The 24,019-nt window shown below is 42.8% G+C and overlaps 1 long non-coding RNA gene across 9 annotated transcripts in view; it reads left to right on the top strand.

Moving 5' to 3' along the window:
- Positions 1 to 24,019, top strand: part of LOC135229728 (uncharacterized) — a 102,536-nt gene that overhangs the window by 75,670 nt on the left and 2,847 nt on the right. For 4 of the 9 annotated variants that reach the window (XR_010320403.1, XR_010320400.1, XR_010320404.1 and 1 more), the window contains one exon: positions 17,206 to 17,788. The exons of 1 other annotated variant lie outside the window; for it this stretch is intronic. This is a non-coding gene — a long non-coding RNA (uncharacterized LOC135229728). Of the gene's footprint in view, positions 1 to 17,205; positions 17,789 to 21,177; positions 23,827 to 24,019 lie in introns of those variants that run through there. 4 more of the 9 variants (XR_010320401.1, XR_010320402.1, XR_010320407.1 and 1 more) reach the window with 4 other exon arrangements.

Genomic DNA, 24,019 nt, shown 5'->3' with positions numbered 1-24,019 from the left:
GGCAGTGCTGTTGTGGTTGAGGGGGGAGGGACTGTACACTGAAGGAGCTGCAAGACCTGGCTGCCTTGTGTGAGCAGGATGGGGGTGTGCTGAGGAGTGGGTGCTGAAGGTGCTGAGTCAAGGGGAGTTTAATATAAAGTTGGGTCAAGGAGTGTTTGTTGACAAGGATTTATTGCCGTAGCAAGGGTTCTGGAAATGGGTTTAATATGCTGTGGGATTGCTTTTGGAAGCTTAGAAAAGGCAATGGCCCACATTCTCTGAAATCGAAATGCCAGACCTGCTGTGTCAGATGTTGGAAGAGGGATTAAAAGCCTCCAATATGTGGGCATGTCTGAGTTAGTCTTCTGTAAGACCATTTCTTGGAGGTCCTGAAGGATACCCATTTCATCAAAAGAATAAGGAATGCGGAGATGAGGGGAGCACCAGCAACATAGAGCTTACCAATATGTATACTTTGTAGGGAGTCCCTGGACGCCACAAACAATTAAGTGCTTGACTATTATCTGAAAGTTTGGCAGTTTGAACGTACTCAGAGGATCCTTGGAAGACATTCCTGGCCATCTGCTACTAAAGGATGAAAGCCTTAAAAGCACTATTGAACAGTTAGTTCTACTATGCCCACATGGGGTGGTCATGAGTCAGAAATGACTTGATGACAACTAACAGCAACAATCGTCTATAGGCTCAGGTTGTTAGTGGGAGCTGGGCTGCCTAGTAGCAATGCAAATCATGGGATCCCAGATCAACAGAGGCCAGGTGGAAGTACTTAACTGTCAGAAACAAGTTGTGTGTGATTACAATAATGGTCAGCAGGTCAGAGTAGTAGTTATCTATTGGGGCATAATAGATTCTCCCCAAACTTAGCAGGTGTGAGATAAATGGAAAATTAATATTCAACTCATTCTGATAAATTTGGAACTAGACAAAAATTTTGGTATCACTCAACATAGTTTTCAGGTGAAGGAATAAACTAGAAAATTTAAATAACTAGTATAAGTATAATAAGAGATTTTTCAAATAATGATGATATAATTGCATACCTGAATAAAAGACAAATACATCAAAATCAATGGTTTCTCTCCAGTATAGACATGAGGGTCTCAAATTGGCAAGGGTGAGAAGGGCAGACCGTTCTCTTTCCCCTACTACTTGACTGGATCAAACTGTGTTCAAAACTGTAAAATATTTAGGAAAACATTGTTTTGACCAAAGCAGCAAAGGACTTCTATGACGAAAACTAATGTACTAAAGTACATAAAATGAAACCTGAATATATGCAAAAAATATGCCATATTTTCAAATGAGAAGTCTTGTCAATTAAATGGAGGTCCCTAAAACTAATAATATAAGTGGAATGTATTTCCAGTCAGAATATTAAGATAGTTGTTTTTGAATTGTATACAGTAATCATATGCTACAAATAGTACAGTAGATAACAGAGGATGTTGCTGGTGTTAGGAGACTTGGAGTCCATTTCTGACTCATAGCGATCCCATTTCACTGCCCCATAGGGTTTTCTAGGCTGTGATCATTATGGGAGCAGAACAACAGGTCTTTCCCCTCAGTGCCCCCTGGTGGGTTCGACCTGCCAAACCTTCTTTGGATTAGCAGATGAGCACTTAATCACTGCAACACTGTGGCTGCTTTAAAAGGTATAGAGAAGAAAAACATGAAAAAGCAGGATACTAACAGGTGTCTACCTCTTCAGGTAACAGAATAAATTGATATTACATAGCATAGAAACTGACAAGTCGACCAATGAAACAAAATCTGCTAAGAAGTCACAATAACCATTGATACAAAGGCGGTATTTTGAGAAAATTATATTTATTTAATAAATGGTGCTGACTCAAGTGATCGTTCTGGGGGACAAAGCTTGCAAAAATGTGATACACAAATCATAGATTTGGAAAATCATGTGAAATGGAGATGACAAGACTTAATAACAATTTCCATTTTACACAGAAGGATAAAAGTTAAGCACTTGAAAAATGATCAGTGAATTCAAACAGATCGTTCACAGCAAATCCACATGCCCAATAAACATAGTCCAAGTTGCTCAAAAACACTGGTAGTTAAGAAAATATCAAAGTCCCAGTGAAACTGGCACAATTTAAAAATCAACACCATCTATGGCTGGTTGGGCTGTGGGGTGAAGGATACCCTGAGACATGGCTGGAGAGGTGCTTTAGGACATCCTCTAGGGGAAAGACATGGCCATGGCTCTGTACTTTTAAAACATACTTTGAGCTGGAAATCTCACTCTATGGAGTCTTTTCCACAGAAGCAGATCCTGTAGTATACAACGGATAGTTATTATTAGTATTGACCAAACACTGACTGTCCATTGATAATTGAATGATATATAACTTATGGTAAAGCTACATCATCAATAAATGAGTTGTAGTAGTTGAGTGGGAAAAATCTCTGTGAAGTATTATTGAAGTATTACTGAAAAAATCAGGGTGCATGCAGAGAAGTGTATATAAAATGAGCACATCTGGGTTAAACAATATCAATTGTTTGAATATGCTTGGATACCTGTTTATGTTTATGAGTGTGTATAAGTCTGTGTGTTTGTTTAAGCAAGGATAAGAGAGACTACCACATTGTTAACCTGAATTACCTTGGATTCACTTGCAGGAAAGAACAGGGGGAGGAGAGCTAGAACACGCAGGAAGAGTGGACTTAAAAAGCATGGATGATAATGTTTCCACTTTAGTAGTGTTATGTATGGAAGAATAAATCTGTCTTAAAGGGAGAAAGCCAGAATATTCCTTAGAAGCAAGGATGGCTTTGGCCATGTTATCAAGAAGGAGGGACCAGTCCCTGGAAAAGGACGTCATGCTTGGTAAAGCAGAGGTCCAGTGAAAAAGAGGACGACCCTCAATGAGATTGATACAGTAGCTGCAACAGTGTGCTCAAATATAGCAAAGATTATTAGGATTGCCCATGACCGGATGGTGTTTTGTTCTGTGGTGCAAAGGGCCACTGTGAGTCAGAACTGACTTGATAGCTTCTGACAACATGTAGAAGTCCAGATAAAGTGTACTGAATTGATATCATCTATTTAAATTATTCATGTAAGTTAAAGACTGAAAAATATAGTGTCAGTGCCATATCTAACGACTTAAAGAGAATCAAGGTAGAATATCAAGTGAAATAAGGGGCGAGAGCAATGTGGGTAGAGTGTGACCAGGCTTCCATAAAAGTAAACACCCCAGCAGATGTACTTGTGTACCTGTGACTGTGTATATGTGACCCTGCAGAGAGGTGTAGGGAAGGATACACGTGTGTCTATTTACATTGCGTACCTTGGGGGAGCAGGACCAAATTACATATGAGGGTGGGACCCTGACATAAATTTTTTTGTCATACAAATCTGTAATCTTGCAAATGTGATAAAAAACAATTTCAGAGCTTTGGAAATTCATAAACATCATAGATATATGTATATTTTAACGTGTTTTGTTAGATATTTAAAATAGGTGACAATTCTCCAGAATGACACACAAAAGATTTGAATCACTGTCAGGAGAGCACACCGCAGAAAGTAATAATCAGATCCAGTGGATTTCTTGTTGTTCTTGGAGCCAGTGAGTTCTTCTGGTTTCTATGACTGGAAATGACCAAAAATAATTTTGGGAAGTCAGTAGAGTTACCCCTCAAAGACGTCTTGCGAGCACACGTCTACAGCTAAATTCAGAAGGCTGGACACCATGTGCAATTCACTAGGTAACTCTTGCGCCTCTAGAAGATTCTCTTTCCCGGATATGCTGCTTCCACCTCCTCCCTGCCTAGCCCCGCTGGATAACCCGCCTTTGTGCATGCTAGGCCCCATTCAGGTCTGAGCCTAGATCATAGAGGACATCAACTGGGAAGGTAGCTTTTAAGAAGAAAGATGTTGATGAAAAGATTTCAGAAAGCAGCACCTCCCCAGCCAGCCTCTCCCCAACCTGGGAATACCAACCCCTCCCACCCTGATACCTCTGAGAATCTCTGATTTTTCGTTTTGGATCCTTAGGAGACTGCAGAATTTACCTGGTCTGAACACCTTGGTTCTTTTCTACCTGTGACCCTCTGCCTCGCAGGAGCGGTCTCTGTCACTCTGAGGAATACACACAGGACAGACTGTGGACGGAGGTGCCCATCCTAGAGGCCCTGCCCTCCATTCCTCTGCCCATGGGGGGTTCCCTGTGATACTTGTGGTCTCATCTCCCAGAGAGATGGATACACCCCTGTCATGTCCAGGGCTTCCCCAGACTTGGGATTTGATGTCGCGACTGAGACTGGGGCTTTGTTGTCCACTGTTGAGTCTGGCCCTGAGTCTGCCCCTTCCCACCATTACCTCTGATCACCTGTGTTCTCGCTGTTCTCCCTGGGTTTGAAGCTTGTCCTCTCTTTTGGTTCTTTCACCTCAGAGGGCCTTTTTCTTCCAGTTCTTTGACCTCGGGACAGGTCAGATTTGACCACAGGAAAACAAAAAAAAAATTAGCAAGTTTGTTTGACATGTCAAGAACCGGAATGTACAGCTTGATTTTAAGGAGAAGAAAAAGTTCCAAAGCTCTACCCCTTCCCCTAGGACATGCTCTACAGGAAATATCCTGCAAGCCCTGGATCAGCTCTTATCCAGAAATGGTTAACACCCAGGGGGATTTTTCTACACCACCTCCCAGTTCACATTCCCCCAATGTGGCAAAAAGGGTGCATCCAAATCATAAACCCAAATTCACCCTAGGAGACCAGAAGACATGGCTGGGGTGAGTTCATTTTCCTTCAACCTGCCCTTCTCTCCTCCTACCAAGCCCTGCTTCTTTCTCTGCCTCTATACTGCTGGGAAGGGCCCCAGAGTTGTTTGTTTAGGGCTTTATGTCCACTGCTCACCTGCAGGCATGTTTCGCAACAGCCTGCCATCTCTCTCATTCCTTCTCCTCCAAAGAACTCAGTGACACCCCCTTCACCATGACACCTCAGCAGGGCCCCCCCAATCCTCCCAAGTCCCACTGAAATCCCATTTCCCTTTCCCTATTTATGTTGCGCTCATCCTTATGGTCCCAAGATCTCACCATCCAGATGAGGCCTGTCCTGTCCTCTCCTGGGCCAGGGGAGCCTCTGAGGGGACCTGGTGTCTGCGGTCAGCTATCTGGGACTTCTTCCATCCAGATCTCCCTTAGGGCTGGAGTTCTCTGTGCACTTGGGTTGGGAGGGTTGGGGTCACAGGGGAAGGAGGGTATGATCTTCCAGGGGAGCTGGGTGAAACGAACCTGAATGGAGGTCTCTACTGAAGGGCCCACGTTTCCAGCCCAAAGGCCCTGCTCCTCCTAGTCCCGGGGTTCTAGCACGTCTTCAGGTGCTTTCCCATCTTGCCTCGGTGGTGCACCTGCTCCTTCTGCAGCCTGGTCTCCTGCCTCTGCAGCCTGTCCAGCTGGTGCCTCAGCCTCTTCAGTTCTTCTCTCTGCTTCTCCAGCTGCTCCTCCAGGCGCCTGCAGACCGCTCTCTTCTCCCTCACCTCCCTCTTCTTGGTGGCCATCAGGCAACGCCTGGCCAGCTGGTGGCAGCGTCTGGGCCTTCGCTGGACTGAGCGTGGCAGCTGCCTCTCCAGCAGCTCTTCAAAGAAGACCCGGCAGCTGAAGCCCTGGCTCACACCATGCTCCGCGTGGGCCACGAGGGCCTCCCGGGACTGGAACACGCGGCAGCAGGCCACGCAGCGGAAGCCGTGCTCACGGGTCACCAGCCACTCCGGGGTGGTTGCGCGGGGTCTCTCCCCATGCTCCTCCCGTTGGTCAGTGGGCTCCTGGGTACAGGTCTGGGGCCCCTCCTGCCAGGGCTCCAGGTTGCTGACCAGGGACTCAGTGTTGGCCAGACTTGGGGCAGAGCCGATGGTGCTCTCCTCAGAGAGCTCGGCCTCAAAGACCTGGGGCATCTTGCCCACGGGGTCAAAGGAGGTTTTGGTCTGCCAGGCGACCGCCACCCCCTTGACCGTGCGCACCTTGGTGAAATATGCGCACCTGACCCATGGCTTTCCTGGGGCAGCCCCGTAGCTGGAGGAGTGAGAGGGCTGCTCGGTGGAAGATGAAGGATAAGAATTCTGAGATTGTTTTGGAATCTTCCTTGGCCTGGAGCTTCGACTTTTTTCTTGGTATGTTGCTGACTGTTGCGCATTTTCCTCTTGGATAGAGACCTCTGAGAATAGAGAGTTAATTTACTTGAGCTTTCAGGGTCCTTATTCTCACCTGTGACCCCAAAGCTTTGGTCATAGGGACCCCTGGAGGCCTTTCCATCACCACATCCTCCACCTCTGCAGACCCCATGGTTTCTTTCTTCTTCCCCAGAGACCCACCACCCTTTGGGGGCACTGCTGTGGAAGACAAAGTCTCCATTGTAAAGTGGCACTGTTTATGATAGTTCATTTTTTAAGAAGTTATTTTTCTTTAATTCCACATTTATTGAATTCCAATGAATTTGTTCCTTTGGAACTTAGAAATGACCTCATTCCCATGAAGCTTCATAATAAATGTGTGACTTGATGTTTTGTATGCGGGTGATATTCTTAGTAAATTTGGAGGGTAAACACTCCAGAGCAATGGTAACCTCTTTTCATCCTCTTTTTACTGAAAGGCTTTTTATAGAGGAGGTATACGTAAAGAGAAGAATGTGTATATTTAGTTATGATTCTTACATGTATACCTCTTCCTTGCACCCCTATTAACCCAGCCACAGTAGAAGATGAAAATTGTTTTTCTCAGAATAGAAGCCCAGTCCTTAGTAGATGAAGTGAGGCAGAAAGATATGGCCGTATCTGAGAACCTTGATGCGAGAACTTCAGATGGAGAACACACAACCTCCTCTCCTGTGTATGTCTCCGTGGGTTGTCTATGTCAACCTAAAGGTCTGTGTATGCTTCTGAATCTGTGGGAAGGACTGCAGAGTTCAGGATGCAGAAAGAGATGGAGCTAGGTTGGGTGCGTTGAATGGAGGGAAAGCTCGAGAGAGAGACAAGATTCAGAGAGGGAACATGCCAGCAGTTGGTTAGAAGGATACAGAGATCAAGGAGGGAGCAGAAAGCAGGGCTCAGCCACTGAAGGGCAGAATGGGGCAGCAACAAAGAAGACAAGGCGGGGGCACACTAGTCGGAGAAAGAATGGATAACTAAGAATGATAGCAGAAAATGAGTTTAGCTATAGTTGGAATTTTAAAATTCTTTCCTGCTAGACTTGGAAAACATCATGCTAAATGGAATAAGTTAGTATTTGCCCTAAGTATAGGGCAAATACTGTACAATGTGACTTATATGAAATAAGGAAATATATAGAAAGCAAAGATTATTGGTCATTGCCAGTTGTGGGCAGGGGTAAGGGGAAGTTTTTCCACTGGGGCATTGAGGTTATGTTAATGGTTGTAGAAGAGTTTGGAGACGGATATTGAGAATGGTTACATGACTTGAAGAATGTAATGAGTGTCACTGACTCATACATTAGAAATTATTCAATTACAAGAGAAAAAAAGATCTATACTATAGCTGTCTTTACCTAGAAGAATTGTTAAACCCTTAGGTAAAGATGGTCAGGAGACCTTGGAGGAGAAAGGAAATCCCTAGAGCTAGAGGGGCAGGGCCTTCCTGGACCTTCTTCTGCTTGAGTCCAGGCTGAGAACTGTGGCAGCTTACATTGACTGGGAACTCTGAATGAACGTGTGGTACTGTGCTCCATCACACCACCCTCTCCCAAAACCTCCTGATAAATTTGATATTTTGTTTTAATTCGCATGATATATTAATTCAGTCTCCTGAAAAAATTAAGTACAAGTCTTTGTAACCACCCTTCTCCCTGGTTCTATACCCACTGCCCCAGTTGCCCACCTGCGTTCTTTCCACTAACAGAGCAGGAGAGTTCACAAATCTGACTTGTCTGCTACTGTTATGGAAAGCCCCTCAGATGACAGTAGATTTCTATACTTCACTCACATATTTATTCCTTCATTTATTTATTCACAGTATAATTTCTTACTGTTTACTAATTGACAGGAAGTTTTTTCAGGTGAAAGCCTCAGTGATCCCTTGTGGTCCTTGTTTCCGGAGTGAATCAAACCTCTTGCTGCCCAGCACCCATCGCACAGACTGAATTTTTCTCCCACCCTTACCTTGGGCCTTAGAGAAAGGCCTCTTTCTCATGTATTGCTGCTCCATTCTGGCTGGGTGAAGATGAACCACGAAGGATGGTCACCGGCAAGATGTTTCTCCTCCTCCCACGTAGAGATGATGTCCCAAACTCTCACAAGTTGGGGACCTTGATTTAGGCAGAACCGTTTGTAATTTGGTATCCAAAGTCGCTCTCCCACAGGAGACCTCAGACCCACAACCTCTCCAAAGAGCAGTTAGGATCTGAGTGAGCACCAAGGTTTCCAGTAACCCTTGTGTGACATCATCGCTGACATCGCTCAGTTCCAAGGGCCCAGTTTGAATCTAAACAGCGCACTAGGAAAAAACATGGCAACTGTTGTGGGAGAGGATAGGAGGCTGGGAGGAGGGAAATTGTATCTTAAAAATGAATTGAGATGTTCACTTAAAGAAGTCAATATCCAAGAGGAAGGAAACTGTGAGTTGAGGGAATAGAAGAGTATAATGAGTCGCTGTTTCTCCCAAACCTCTTCTCTGGCCCTGCATCAAATCTCTCCAGCTCTAGAAACACAATGTCCACTCTGAACACCTCTCAGGCCTCCTTTGCCACTTAGGCTTCACACAGGCTGTTCCCTCTGACTAGTAGACATACTCTCCCTTCAGTTGACTGGTTCCTCCTCCATGGTACCCAGTCTGTGCTCCTGCTTTATGTATTCAGAGCACCTAGTAATCCTCCATCATAGCACTGAGTCATAGGAGATGCTCATTTTCCAATTTGTGTCTTCCAAATGGGTTGTAAATAACTTGGGAACAAAGATGAGGTCTGCCTCATATTTGGCAGTCCCAGAAAGTGAGACAGAGCCCCACCCATAGGAGATACTCAATGTATATCTATTGATTAGATAAAAGAAGATTCTTCCAAAAGACTCACCCTTCGTAGCCATCCGTGCAGAATGGAGTTTTCGGTCTGTTGCCTGGAGGTACTATCACTCAGTGGTGGTGTCTACGCCACTCTCTCTTGACCTCCTGACTCTAAACCGTGTGAAGCCTCTTGGCCTGTCCACATGCTTCTCCCTTGGAGCCACTCAAAAGGGTAGGATTACATCATCACAGAAAAGCACTGAGACTCCAGACGTCTATGGTCAACCTGCCTGGGAGGCTTAGGAGAGCCCTCGGGGAAAGGTCCACTGTCCTCTGCTTGATCTCCTTTTTTGTCCAGGGGGCAATTAGGAAAGGAACAAGTAAATTGTTGAAACATTTTAAGGCAGGGTTTGGGAAGTTGTGCTTGGTAGGTAGAGGAGAGCCTGAGGATTTGAAGGAAAATGAAAGATGTCAACATGGGAGCAGAGGGCTCGTTTTCTGTGAGTACAGATGGTAGAATGTGTGCAAGTGGTTGGAAATATAAAAAAAAAGAAAATCTCCTAACCATCCACTCGTATTTCAAAATTTAGGTCAAACATCACTTCCTGGTGGGAGCCTTTCCAACCCTACACCTGGTAGAATTTCCCATCCTGCTGCATACTCTATTGTATTTAAGAAATGCTTCTGCCACAACTAGGGACAAACTTGATTGCATTTACATGTTGTGATGGATAGCAAAAATGGCCACATGTTCTAATATGTATGTACCCATACATATTATATGACTTATAGCTCCCTTTCTCAAGAGCAAGATTCTTCCTCCACTCCTTGAATTTGGACTGATCTATGATTGCTTTGGTCTTTGGGACAGTACAAAGACTAATAGAAGCAGAGACCAGATATAATCAGACACATCATGGCGTGCTCTCTTACCAAAAACCAAACCCATCACTCTCAAGTATATTCTAACTCATAGTGACCCTGAAAGACAGAGTAGAACTGCCCCATAGGATTTCCAAGGCTGTCATCTTTACAGAAGGAGAGTGCCATGTCTTTCTTCCACAGAGCAGCTGGTGGGTACAAACTGATTACCTTTCCTTTAGCAACTGAGCCCTTAACCACTGCACCACCAGGGCTCCTCCTTGCCCTCTTGCTGCTCTTCAAACACTGAGAACCCATGGGAACAGCCCAGGCCACCCTAATAAATGACAAGAGATCATTAGAGAGAGAATCCAGCTGAGAAGAATTCAGACCCTCTGCCCTCCCGCTGACATTGTGGCTGATTCCGGATACATGAGGGAGCCCAGCCGAGAGCGGCTGAGTCTGCCCCAGACCAGAAGAACCCCAAACTGCCAACCCGCAAAGCTGTGAGCGAAGTAACTGCTTGTTCTTTTAAGGCACTTCATTTTTGGGTCATTTGTTATACAGCAATTGATAACTGGTTTGTTAACTGGGCTGTTTCTCTCTCGAGACTGCAAGGAATCTTTTCTTAATCATTTCTGTATCAACGGTATCTGGCAGAGGGTTGTTCCTGTAGTCACATAATTTAAAAGTTTCTGTCATTATGTTTTAATTTTGTTTTATAAATAAGATATGGCTGGATTTGCAAGTCTAAGCTGAGTGTACATGTTTTTTCCTAAGGTATTAATCCCTTTTTCTTGCTATTACTCATACATTTAGACATAATTCCCATATTATACTTCATATTCACTGTTCTTTTTTTTGTTATTATTCTGCCTTTCCTGTTTCTTTTTTTATTGGAATGATGAAATTTTCTTTTTCCTTCTAGCTATTTGAAAGCTGTATTTTTAATTCCTGTTCTTTCATAGTAAACATGAGATCTTTGAACATTTTAATATTTGGTATATTGTATCAAGTTCATATCTCAGTTCTCCTCTCAAACAGTAATTTTTTGCTAGCTGCCATTGAGGTGACTCCGACTAATGGTGAACTTAGGTACCACAGAACTAAAGGTTGCCAGGTCCTGTGTCATCCTCACAAGTGCCAGCAATTTAGATTCCATCATTATGGCTAATGTATCAGTCCATCTCACCAAGGGTCTCCTACAGCCTTGTTGGCCTTCTTCTTCACCAACCACGATATCCTCCTCTAGGACTGATTAATCTGTCCTGATGACATGTCCAAAGCAAGTGAATTGGACAGTATTCTCTTGTGATCTGTAAGGTTTGAATTGTCTAATTTTCAGAAATAAATCTCCAGGTCTTTCTTCTTAGTCTGTCTTAGTCTTGAAGCTCCCCTGAAACCTGTCCACCATGGATAACTCTGTTGGTATTTGAAATACTGGTGGCCTAGCTTCCAGCATCATAGCAACGTCCAAACCACCACAGTACAGCAAACTAAGAGACAGGCAGCGAGCTGAACAGGGTATTGTTGTTGTTAGGTGTCATCAGGTCAGTTCTAATTTATCGTGACCCTATATACAGCAGAACAAAACACTGGCCAGTCTTGTGCCATCCTCACACTTGTTATTATGCTAGAGCCCATTGTTGCAGCCACTGTGTCAATCCAACTCACTGAGGGTCTTCCTCTTTTTCACTGTCTACTTTACCAAGCATAATGTCCTTCTCCAGGGCCTGGTCTCCCCTGATAACATGTCCAAAGTATGTGATACAAACACTCACCATCTGTGCTTGTAAGGAATATTCTGGCTGTACTTCTTCCAAGACAGATTTGTTTGTTCTTCTGGCAGTCTATGGTATATTCAATATTGTTCACCAACACCATAATTCAAAGGCAGCACTTCTTCTTCGGTTTCCCTTATTCATTGTCCAGCTTTCACATGCATATGAGGCGTTTGAAAATGTCATGGCTTGTGTCATACACACCTTAGCCTTCAGAGTGACATCTCTGCTTCTCACCACCTTGAAGAGTTCTTTTGCAGCAGATTTGCAATACATCATTTGATTCCTTGATTGCTGCTTCCATGAGCATGGACTGGGGAACCAAATAAAATGAGATCCTTGATAACTTCAATTTTTTCTCTGTTTATCATGGTGTTGCTTATTGGTCCAGTTGTGAAGATTTTTGTTTTCTTTATGTTGAGGTGCAACCCATACTGAAGGTTGTAGTCTTTGATATTCACCGCTAAGTGCTTCAGGTCCTCTTCACTTTCACCAAGTTTGTGTTATCTGCATATCGTAGGTTGTTAATGAATCTTCCTCTAAACCTAATGCCACGTTCTTCTTCATAGAGTGCAGCTTTTTGGATTATTTGCTCAGCATACAGATTGAATAAATGTGATGAAAGGATAGAACCCTGACACAAACTATTCCTGATTTTAAACTACATAGTACCCCTTGTTCTCTCTGAAAAACTGCCTCTTGGTCTATGTACAGGTTTCACATGAGCAAATTTAAGTGTTCTAGAATTTCCGTTCTTTGAAGTGTTATCCATAATTTGTTATGATTCACACAGTATAATGCCATTTCATAGTCAATAAAACGCATGGAAACATCTTTCTGGTATTCTGGTATTCTCTGCTTTCAGCCCAGATCCATCAGACATCAGTAATGATATTCCTCATTCCATATCCTCTTCTGAATCTGACTTGAATTTCTGTTGCAACTTCTTTTTAATGATCTTCAGCAAAATTTTACTGAGTTTTGATATTAATGATATTGTTTGATAGTTTCTGAATTTTGTTGAATCACTTTCTTTCGAATGTGCACAAACATGGATCTCTTCCAATCGGATGGCTAGATTATTCGGCCAGTGCTGCATCTGTTTGTTGAAACATCTCAATTGGTACCTGTCAGTTCTTGGAGTCTTGTTTTTTGCCAATGCCTTCAGTGAAGTGTGGACTTCTTCCTTCAATACCATCAGTTCTTGATGACATGCTACCTCCTGAAATGGATGAACATCGACCCATGCTTTTGTGTGTGTGTGTGTGTGTGTGTCTGTGTCTGTGTGTCTGTGCAGTGACCCTGTGTATTCTTTCCATCTTATTTTGATGCTTCCTGTGTTGTTCAATATTTTGCCTGTATAATCCTTCACTATTGCATCTCGAGGCTTGGATTTTTTCTTCAGTTCCTTTAGCTTGAGAGATGCCAAGCATGTTCTTCCCTTTTGTTTTTCTAACGCCAAGTCTTTGCACATGTCATTATCATACTTTGTCTTCTCGAGCCGCCCTTTGAAATCTTCTCTTCAGCTCTTCTACTTCCTCATTTCTTTCATTTCCTTTAGCTACTTTACGTTCAAGAGCAAGTTTCAGAGTATCTCTGACATTCATATTGGTCTTTTCTTTCAGTATAAGGGCTGTATTAGAGGGTACCATCATTTTTATAACTTGCAAGTATCCTCTGTCAGGGCAGTTATTGACTGTAGCTGCACACCACCTAGTTCTTCTGGTTTTAGGCTGATGGCGTCTCTGGTTTATGTGGCCATTAAGGGAAGACCTTTTATTCAAAGAATTATACTTAGAGCAAAATTTGTATATTTATGTATAATTTAAAGCTTCTCCTTTAAGATTGCCTTTCCCTGAACAGAAAGCTCTCACCATGTCATTATGGGAAATACTCTTTCAGTGTGAGGCAGAAAGAGATGTCCATATTTGAGAGTCCGATGGTACAAATCTCAGTAGCCAAGACACAACCACATCAACTGTGTGTGTGGGTGGGTTGTATATGTGAACATAAGGGTCTGTATTTTCCTGAGTATGAAGGTAGGATTGGCGAGTTAAGGAAGAAAGAGATGGAAGCATCTTGGGAGTGGAGTGCAAACTCCGTGACAGAAGTTGCAGCAGGGGATCTCTCAAGAGGGTTTTAGAGGCCAGTTAGAAACCTAGGAAGCAAAAGGAAATAGGGCCAGTGGAGGGCAGCACTACAGTAGTGGTGGGGGGTAGCAAAAATAATGGTAGTGGAGAGGGCAACAAAACTGCCCTGAAAGGAGTGGCAAATTAAAGATCCTAGACAAAATTCAGGTTAAGAAAAGTAGGAATGTAAAAAAATTCTATCCTATAGCTCTCTTTGCTGTGAGAGTTTTTTTAGGCCCTTCGGGAGATGTGGGGAGAAGACATAGGAGGAGAAGGGGAGTTCCTGAATCTAGGGGAGGAGTCTGCAAGCCATCTTCTGCCCTCAATGATGTGGGCTCTGGGCTCCTTCAACTTCTCACTCCCAGAACCTCCTGAAATATTTTCTTAATTCTTCACATAGTACATTAATATCATGTCATTAGAAAATATAATAAGTACGCTTCTCTCTAACCACCCTTTCCCCCATCCTATACTCTCTGCCCTAGTTGGCCACTGGCTTCCTTCCTTTCCACCAGGTACAGATCCTAAACAACAGAGTGCCTGGAAAGCTCTCGAACTCCCAATGAATTCTGTAGCTTGATCCCTCACTTATTCCTACATTTCTTATTGATATAAGAATTTGGTTAATTGCCCACCAAATGACAGGAAATGCTTTCTCAGGACGCTCCTTCTTATGACCTTATCCATTCCCAATTCCTTCATCTTGTCCTATCATGGCTCTCTTTTCTGGTGGAAACCAGACCCTTTGTTCCATAACACACATCAGTCTGGGACAATTTTTCCTCTCACCCTTATCTAGAGTCTTAGAGAAAGGCCTCTTCCTTCTGTATCACTGTTTCCTCCTCTCTGGGTGAAGAAGTTCAATCATAATGATGTTCTGAAGGATCTTTATCCCTTTTCCCAGTTCTTCACGATGCATGACCGTTTGGTGACTTGGGGACCCCGGTTTAGTCCGGAATTTCCGTGATAGAGTAGTTTCAGATGCTCTCCCACAGGACCTCAGATCGACACCCTCTCCAAAAGAGTAGGTGAGATCAGCGTGAACTTCCATAACCCTGTGTGACATCATTCCTGACATTGCTTAGTTCCATGGGCCCGCTTTAAACAGAAACACAGCAAAAACAAAAATATGAAACAGTTCAAGTAGGAGCTTGAATACTGCCAGTCCCAGACTGGGAAAAGGGGGCTTAGATATAAAAAAGGAATTACAACTTTTCTCTGCACTCCATGTCGTTACTATCCCTTGGTGGGGAGAGAGAGAGTACAGGGAATCGTTACAGTGTGATCAGGAGTTGATTTGCCCAAAACTTCTCATTTGACTCTCTTGGAATCATGTCTCTCCAGCCCTGGTCATACAATGTCCACTCTGAACACCTCTCAGGTCTCCTTAGCCTCTGAGGCTTCACACAGGCTCTTCCCCGTGACTAGAAGATTTTCTCTCCCATCCCATCTTATGGCCTACTCTCTGGTGAAGCATGGTGGTTAAGAGAACTGACCCCATTGGAACAGATTGGGCTTATGAGCTCACCATAAAATGCTAAGACTCAGGAATTTGTGGTCAGCCAGAATGGGAGGTTTAGGAGTTGACTTGGGGAAAGTCCATGACCTCTGCATCTTCCAGGCTCTGCTTTCACTCTGGAGCCCATATAGAAAAGGAGCTGGTAAATGGAAGCAGCATTTGAGGAAGCAATTAAGAACGTTGGGGTGGTGATGACTTCTCAGAGGAAAATAACAGTTTCAACAGGGAAATGCTAGGGTCTACTCTTGTATGACTCCAAACTATAAATAGGGACGAGTGGTTGGAAAACAGTAGAACAAAAGATGATCTGCATCTGGTCACAAATGTACCAAATGCCTCAGTGGCTTCAGCCTGTCTCCTCAGACTTCTCTCTGGAGAAGACATGGGGCTTCCTGGACCCGGGCCTTTTTTCACCCCTTAACTATCCAATCATATTCCCAACTTGGTTGAGGCATCAGTTCCTGGTTGTGCTCTTCCCTAAATATCCTCCTGGTAGATTTGTTCACTTCTTGCTCCCTACTCCATTGTACCTGCAAAACCCTTTACCACAGTATAAAACACAATTGCATTTACCTGTTGTGGTTGATGTAAGAAATGTCTACACATTTATCCTCTCTCTGTGCCCATGCCTTCTATGAGACTCTGGAGCGCCTTTCATTAGCAGTAGGAGTCTTTCTCCATCCCTTAGTTGGGGCTGACATTATTGTTTTGGACATTGGGATGGTAGAAAACCTGATAAAATGAGAGAGTTGGAAGACTTTACATTGAGACTTCCCTTTTGTTGCTCTTAAACCCTGAGAACTCATGGGAACATCCTCAGGCTAGCCTGCTAGATGATGGAAGACCAATGGAGGGAGGATCTAGTGGTTTCACTGACTTGATGTTATGAACTGGCTCCCAGCTACCTGGAAGCAAATTGTAGACACATGAGGAAGCCGTGTTGTGAGCCACTGACGCTGACCCAGATCAGAAGAGCTCCAAACTGACAACTTGAAAGATTGTGAGCTGGTAAATTGTTGCTCTTTTAAGACACGACAATTTGGGGTCATTTGTTACAGAGCAATACATGACTGATACAACTGTTAACTTGGCTGTTTCTCTCACCAGGCATTGAGGGAAATTCTCTGAGTCATTTCATCATCAAGAGCAACTGCCATAGGGTCTCACATGTAGCTATTGTATAGTAAATCTTTGGTGGCTCCATGGATGAATGAATAATATGAACCGTAACTGTGAATCTGCACAAATTCATGTGTGCAAGAAAACATGATATTTCTTTCAATCAACTGAATTCCAACTCAGAGCTCTTGGCTTACAAAATTGGGGTGAAATTTTAACCTTACTTATTTTTAGGGCTTTGTTTTTTTTTTCCGTGTTGGTTTATTTTTAGGGTGCCCCTCACCCAGATATGCAGTAATTCCTGGAGTCTAATGAAGGACCAAGGTTTGGAGAAGAGCTTTAACACACTCATTGCCCCAGTCTATGTGGGTGATCTCTCTAGAAGCATTGCCTCTGCAGCTTCCTTTCCCAGCTGGAGCATGAGAACGTTGGCAGGGCTGGGAACGCCATAAGGGAGTCTGTCTACTTACGTGCCTGCATCACCCTTTGAGGTGCTGCCACTTACCCCAGGGCTTTATCAAGAAGCAGACCTCACCCCTTCCTAATGTCTAGGACTCTGCTGTCTGACTCCCACTCTTCCCCTGGGTTCCAGTTCACTCACTGTGATTAATCCAGTGAGCTGAGGCTTTTACCATAGACTCTTCAGAGTCTCCAGGCTTCAGGGATTCAACTCTGTGAGTCCAACTACCTCTCTGAAATGAGGTAGGGAAGGAAAGAAAATGCAGAAAGATTTTATGTTGAATTTAATGTTTCAATAAAATTTCTTGCCCTGCGTTTTCAAAGGGTCCTGCCTAACGGTTCCCTCTGTTCTCTTACAAGATGCAGGACGATGAGGAGGGAATGTTTGTTGTGTCATAATCTGTGGAAGGATGCAAAGTGCACATGGGGTTCGTTACTCCTGATGCTCACACTATTGCAGCCCACCTACTGGGAAATTACCGTAAGTGTTGCTGAGTCCCTCACACATCCACACTGAACAGCTTTCGGATTCTCATAAGCAGGAGTTATTTGTGTCCTAAGATGAGCCACTCCTTGGAAGCCCTACCCTGTCCTATAGGGTCGCTGTGAGTCGGAATCAACTGCATGGCAAGAGTGTTTTTTTTGGAGAGGGGTTGATATTAGCTGCAGAATAATGTTTAAAAAAATGCTGACAGAGTAGCAGGTGAAACCAACACAATGAAACTGAAATGAAATCTCTTTTTCACACTTATCGACCCCACAGTGCCTTCGAAGTGTGTACTTTTCACTGGGTTTAGAGGAAAGAGAGAACTCTTCACGAGAGAGACACAGCTTGGGACACCTCCAAAATCACACGCCTCCTCCCTGATGTTAGGTAACATTCCATGCTGTTTGGCTGGTTTATCATCTGACTGCTCCACACAAATAGAAGGCCCGTGCAGGCAGGAGCTTCTCTGCTGTGCTGCAAGAGTATCCTGGTTCCTAGCACCTAAGAAGCACTCAAAACTGATTTGAGTGAATGAATGAGTGGGTGGGTTTTTATAAAAACCATGGTACTGCTCTCTTTATGTAGTTACAATAGTGAAAACAGGGATAAGGGAATGGAGACTAGTACTTGTATAACTTAAAGTTATATAAAATGAGAACAGAACTTCTATAATGAAGAGAGAGACAAAAATAAAGTGTACTAACTGAATGTACCCCCTTCACTTTGGTTGGAAAGAGACATGGTAAAGTTGGGTTGTTTTTCCCCTACTGATTTATAAGTTCTATATATTGAATTGAAAAGTTAGTCTTTTAGGAGTCAGAAATATTTCTATTGAGAGATAATTCACCCGCCATAACATTGCCCTTTGAAATGTGCACAATTCTGTGGTTGTTAGTATATGGACAGAGTTGTGCAACAATCACCACTGTCTAGCTTCACGATATTTTCAGTGCCCTGTAAATAAATGCCCTACATATTAGTAGTCATCCTCATTATTCCTTTCGTCCAAGACGTAGCAACCACTAATCTACTTTCTGTCTGTGTTGGTTTGTCTGTTCTGGACATCTCATATAAATGGAGTCACGCACCATGCGGTCATTTCTGTTTGGCTTCTTTCACTTAGCATAACGTTCTCAAAGTTTGTCCATATTGTTGCATGTATTTTAATGACTAATATTCCAGTCTACGAATATACCACAGCTTGTCTATCAGTTCATGACATTTGGATTCTCTCCATATTTTGGGTATTTATGAATAATGCTGCTATGAAAATTCTTTTGTAAGTTGTTATGTGAACATGCTTCAGCTCTCCTGGGTACATACCTAGGAGTGGAATTGCTATGCATGGTAACTCTATGTTTAACTTTCTGAGCAAGTACTTAACTGTTTTCCAAACTGATTGGATCGTGTCACATGTCCACCAGCAATGTATGAGGGTTCCAGTTTCTCCACATCCTCACCACATATGTTGTCCATCCTATTGATTTGAGCCATCTTAGTGGTTTTGAAATAATAGTGCGTTTTGGTTTTGATTCGCATTTCCCTAATGACTAATGAGGTTGAGCTTCTTTTCATGTGATTATTGACCATTTCTATATCTTCTTTGGAGAAATGTCTAGTCAAATCCTTAGCCTGCAATTTTTTTTTTCAGCTTTTTGCCTGTATTTTTGCTTTCTTCATATAATTTTTGCTATGCCAAAGATCTGTATCTATATCTTACCAGTTTTAGCCTTCACAGCTTTGGGATTTTTAGAAAATCTTTCTCTTTTACCAATAAAAAGCAAAACAAAATCTCTCATAGTTTCTTCTGAAATTTTTATGGTGGCATATTTTACTTTTAAGTATGTGATCCTTTTGGAATTTTTTTTCCTGCAAGCTATGAGAAAAAGGATGAAAATATTTTTACAGGTGATCTAAATGATTACCAAATTGCTGCAAACATTCCTTTTTGCCTTTTTGCATAAGCCATATCTTAACTGCATTTTCCCATATTCCATATAGAAAAGCATTTTTACAGAAGGAGGCCCGCCATTCCCAGCCATTTCATTTTAAGATTTTGCTTTGCTGCAATAGAAATCCCTTCTATTCCTTTTCTACACACCTGTTGTCATAGCCAATAAAAATTTTGTGTGAGTAGGACTCCTGTGAATTTATAAGATGAGGTTGAATTTTATAACTGGTTCCATGTGGTGCAGCCCAGCAGAAGGACAGACAGAAGCAGTAGCTCCAGAGGGAACAGAAGCTATAAGCACATGAGCCTCTAGAGATTTGCTCTTGAATTTCAGAGAAAGCTCTAGACTTTTCTATATAAACATATTATATATGGCCATCACCTTAGAACAGACAGAGAATAATGCTTTGAATGTGAAGCATTCAGGACAGAACTGGAGAAAAATGTAGAACAATCTTCTAACTCACAAAAAAAACACCCGACTTACTGACTTGACAGGGATTGGAGAAACCCTGAGTGTATGGACCCCAGATATCCTTTGAGGTCAATAATGAAGTCGCTCATGAGGTTCACCCTTCAGCCAAAGATTAGACAGGCCCATAAAACGAAATGAGGCTCCAGCAGCATACTAGCCCAGGAACAAGGACTAGAAGGTAGAAGAGGACAGGAAAGCTGGTAATAGGGAACCTAAGTTGAAGAAGAGAGAGTGTCGACATGTCATGGGGTTGGTAACCGTTGTTATAAAACAATATATGTACTAGCTGTTTAGTAAGAAGCTAGTTTGTTCTGTAAACCTTCATCTAAAGAAAAATTTAAAAAGTTAGGCTTTCAGAATGAGAGTGTTCATTCCTTAGAAGTATGTGCTTTGTTGAACATATCTACCCATTTCTATTGGGTATGTATCTAGAAGTAGAATTGCTGGGTCGTAGGATACATGTGTGTTCACAGCTTTAGTAGATATGGCCAAAGCATTTTTAAAGTGGTTGTACCAAATTACACTTTCACTAGCAGTAAATTAGAGATCCCTTTGCTCCATGCTCTACCTAGTAGTTGGTATTTTCCATCTTTTTCATTTTAGCCATTCTGGTGTGTGGGGGATAGTATCACATTGTGACATTTTGTTAAGAGTTTCTCTGATAACTAATGAATGTATGTTGGCCATACAGAAATCTTTTCAAGTATTTCCTCATCTATTGGACTTTTTTTTTGTTTTTGCTTTATAAACGGTTCTTTATATATTCTAGAACCAAGTCCATAGTAGGACATAGGTATTGCAAATAACTTCTGCTACCATACGAATTCACCCTTGTGGCTTGTCAAGAGCTTTCAGATTCAGAAACCTGCCTTTTATAAGAACAGGCAAATGTATAGTAACGAAAGTTTATTAGGGGTTAACGGGGCAGGAGGGAGGAAATAAAGCAGTGTTATTGCATACAGAGCACGGAGTTTCAGTTTATGGTGGTGGAAAAATCCCATTGATAAGGGTAAGTTTGCACAGCTGATTAATGTAATTGCTGTCAATAGCTTGTACACCTGTACAACTTGTTCACTTGGCAAAGGTTGTGTGCAATATTTACAGCAGCAACAAAAATGAGCAGCTTCTGAGGCAACATTATAGTCTGCAATTGATGAGATGTATTCTTTTATTATACTTTTCTCAGTTTTCTGGTTTGTTAACATGTGACTGTTAAAATCAAAGATAATAAAGCGTTTGCATGATGAAAGTGGTAACAATGTCTATTCCACCCATTGTGTCCCTCTGAAGCTTAAATGAGGAACTACATGCCACTAGCAGTCGCCCAGCCTTACTTGGCACTCAGGAAATATTTCATTTCTCCCACTCCTCTGGCTCACGGTCTTCTCCCCTTGTTTATTTGCTCTTTTCTCTTTCCAGCTGGCTGCATGTGACCACCAGGCTTCCTGACTCCATCATTCTGCTTTCCATACCAATGTTATTGTAACCTTGGGATCTTGGGCAGTGGTGAAAGTTACACACTGTCCCTGCCATTAGGAAGGGGACAAGCCAGTGCGGGTGGGAGGGGCAGTGGGGAAATTCGGCCTAGAGAAAGGACAGGCCACCTTCCAGGAACCACACTGGCCTTCAGAGAGCTTTGTTGGCTGTGGTTCACCTGGCCAGCTTGTAGGCGTCAGGGTGCCCTAGGGCTCGGTGCTTAGTTCTCTCTATTGACACCCTCTGTCTAGGATGACTCAGTGAGTCCACTGCTGTCTATCTGTAGCTAAAGATGCCAGCTTTGTAGCTCTAGTCAAATTCCTCCTGGGTGCAGACTCGTATATTCAAATGTCAGCCTAACTCTCTGTATCGACCTCTTTTGTAAAATGGGCATTATAATGGCACATTCCTCATAGGACTATCATGCAGAGCAAAACTCTTAAGGAGAAGCTTTTACAAGAGCCCCTGACACCAGTGCATGTGCTCAGTAAGTGTTAGCTGTTAGTATTATTACCTGACATCTCCACGTGGACGTCTGACAGCTATGCCATGTTATCAAGGCCATGAAGCAAGTCTTGGTCCCAAACCCATTCCACCCGTATCAATTTCTCAAGGCTACAGTGATGGGAGTCTGTGTGTTTTTCCACATAATGGACATGGTTAAAAAGGTTGACCAGGTCCTTCATAATAAGTTGCTCCAAAGTTCATATGGGTGACCATTGATACAAGTTACAGTCAACTAATATAGAAAAAAAAACAGAACCACTCTCAGCAGCTCATGCTTGGACTCTCAGTCCAGAATGTCTGGTGAGGGCACTATTATGGACTGAATTGTATAACCCCAAAAGGTATGTTGAAATCCTAACCACTGTACCTGTAAATGTGACCTAATTTAGAAATAGGGGATTTTTAAAATTATGTTAATAAGGCCATACCAGTGTAGGGTGGGTCCTAGACCTAGTCCCTTCTGAGTTATAAAAACAGCAGAATAGACACAGACAGGAGCAGATGCATCTACAAGGCCAGGAACACAAAGGGTGGCTGGAAGCTGCTAGAAGCTGAAGTAGACATGAGCCGTGCCCTGAATTCAGACTTCGAGCCTCTCCTGAACTGTAAGAAAATAAATTTCTGTTCTTTAAAGCCACTCAGTTGTGTTATTTTTTTCTTATGGCGGCACTAGGTAACTAACACACATATCTGTGCTTATAAATCCAGCCTAGGGTAAAATAGTGCTCTCCCCTCCTTGTCTAGCCCACCTGGATCCTGCTGTTTCCCTATCAGTGTCCTCTGCTTTCACTAAGCTACAAAAGAGCCGGCTTGATGCTGAGGCATAGAAATTCACTTTATTTTTTACTTTGTATTTATGATTAACTAGTATTAATTCTAATGTTTTCTATGGCTTTTAAAAATTTCCTGTGAAGACATTCGTATAATCTATGAATAATAACAGTTATACTTTTTCTTGTCATTTCGTTCTAGCTTCGACCTCCATTGTTAAATATTTCATAGAAATAATAAGAGAAAGCATCCTTGTTTTATTGCTAATTAATTTTAAAGAGAATGTCCCACATTTCGCCATGAACTATCATGCTAGTTGTAGTTTTCCAAGTTTGGGAACTCCTTTTTTTGTTCCTAGTTTGCTCAGAGTTCTTATGTCTCAGTGTGATTGGATTTTATCACTACTTTTCGCCATCTCTTTATGTGAGCCTTGTCTTTTCTTCCTTAACCTACACATGTGGTGGATTAAGTTATTAAATGTTTAATGTTCACTCGATTGCATGCTGACAATAAACCCCCTTGATCGTGGCGTATTACATGGTTTACACTTGTCTGGAGTTCTTTGCCAGCATTTTATGTAGGGTTTTGCATCTCAATTACTTATACCTTTCTTTTCTAATTCGGTATCAATATTAAAGTAGTCTTAGGGATCAAGTTGGAGAGCATCTCATATTTTTCTCTTCTTTGGTGACTATGTACAAGATTAAGATGATCTGTTTTTTGCATGTTTGCTGGAACTTGCCTGAAAGTGGTCTCCCAAACCTGAAACCATTTGGCCATCGAGTTGATTCCTTCTTCTTAGGGAGATCTTGAACTACTGACCCATTTTGTATAGTGATTAAAGGCCATTTCTGGTGCCAATTTACTTAGAAAAATTTTCACTGCATGTTGTAGACTGCTAGGATGTCATCATTAAATATTACGCGGTTATCACTGTTTTCAGCCTCATCCAGGCCAATTAATCAATCCCAGATTTTCCATTTTCCGGAAGTCACGCTGCGTATCTACTCCTGGTACCAGTTCCCTTATCTAAGACTTATTTGCAAAGAAACATACAACCAAGCCTCCTTTGAGTCTATGATGTGAGAATACAGTCAGTCCCACATAATGTGACACCTTTGTAATTGTTCTTTTTAAGTGTTTCACATTTACTTTTTTTTTTTCATTTCCCACCTATCTAGCAGTTTTAAAGTTGTGCATTTCAGGTTGAGGTCATTAGCTGGATTGACTCTGCGGGGCGGTGCGGTGCCCAGTTGCATCTGGGCATCAAGAAAAGGCGCCTCTAGAACTAGGAGGCCTGAGGCGGAGGGTGGGTGGTTGGGGGGTGGGGGCGGGGCAGGGCTGCACAGAGAGGGGCGCCCTGGGGGATGCGCGATGCCCAGGGCTGCCCCACCGCAAGCTCGCGGGCAGCAGGATGAAGCTGGCTTCAGGAGCCTTTTGCGACAGTCCCAGCCCACCCAGCCCTGCCCTGAACTCAGACCCACCAGGCTCACAGGTCGCACCAGAA

The sequence above is a fragment of the Loxodonta africana genome, unplaced genomic scaffold (assembly GCF_030014295.1).
Source record: "Loxodonta africana isolate mLoxAfr1 unplaced genomic scaffold, mLoxAfr1.hap2 scaffold_483, whole genome shotgun sequence".
NCBI lineage: Eukaryota > Metazoa > Chordata > Mammalia > Proboscidea > Elephantidae > Loxodonta > Loxodonta africana.
This window is presented reverse-complemented; position numbering and strand designations above follow the sequence as displayed.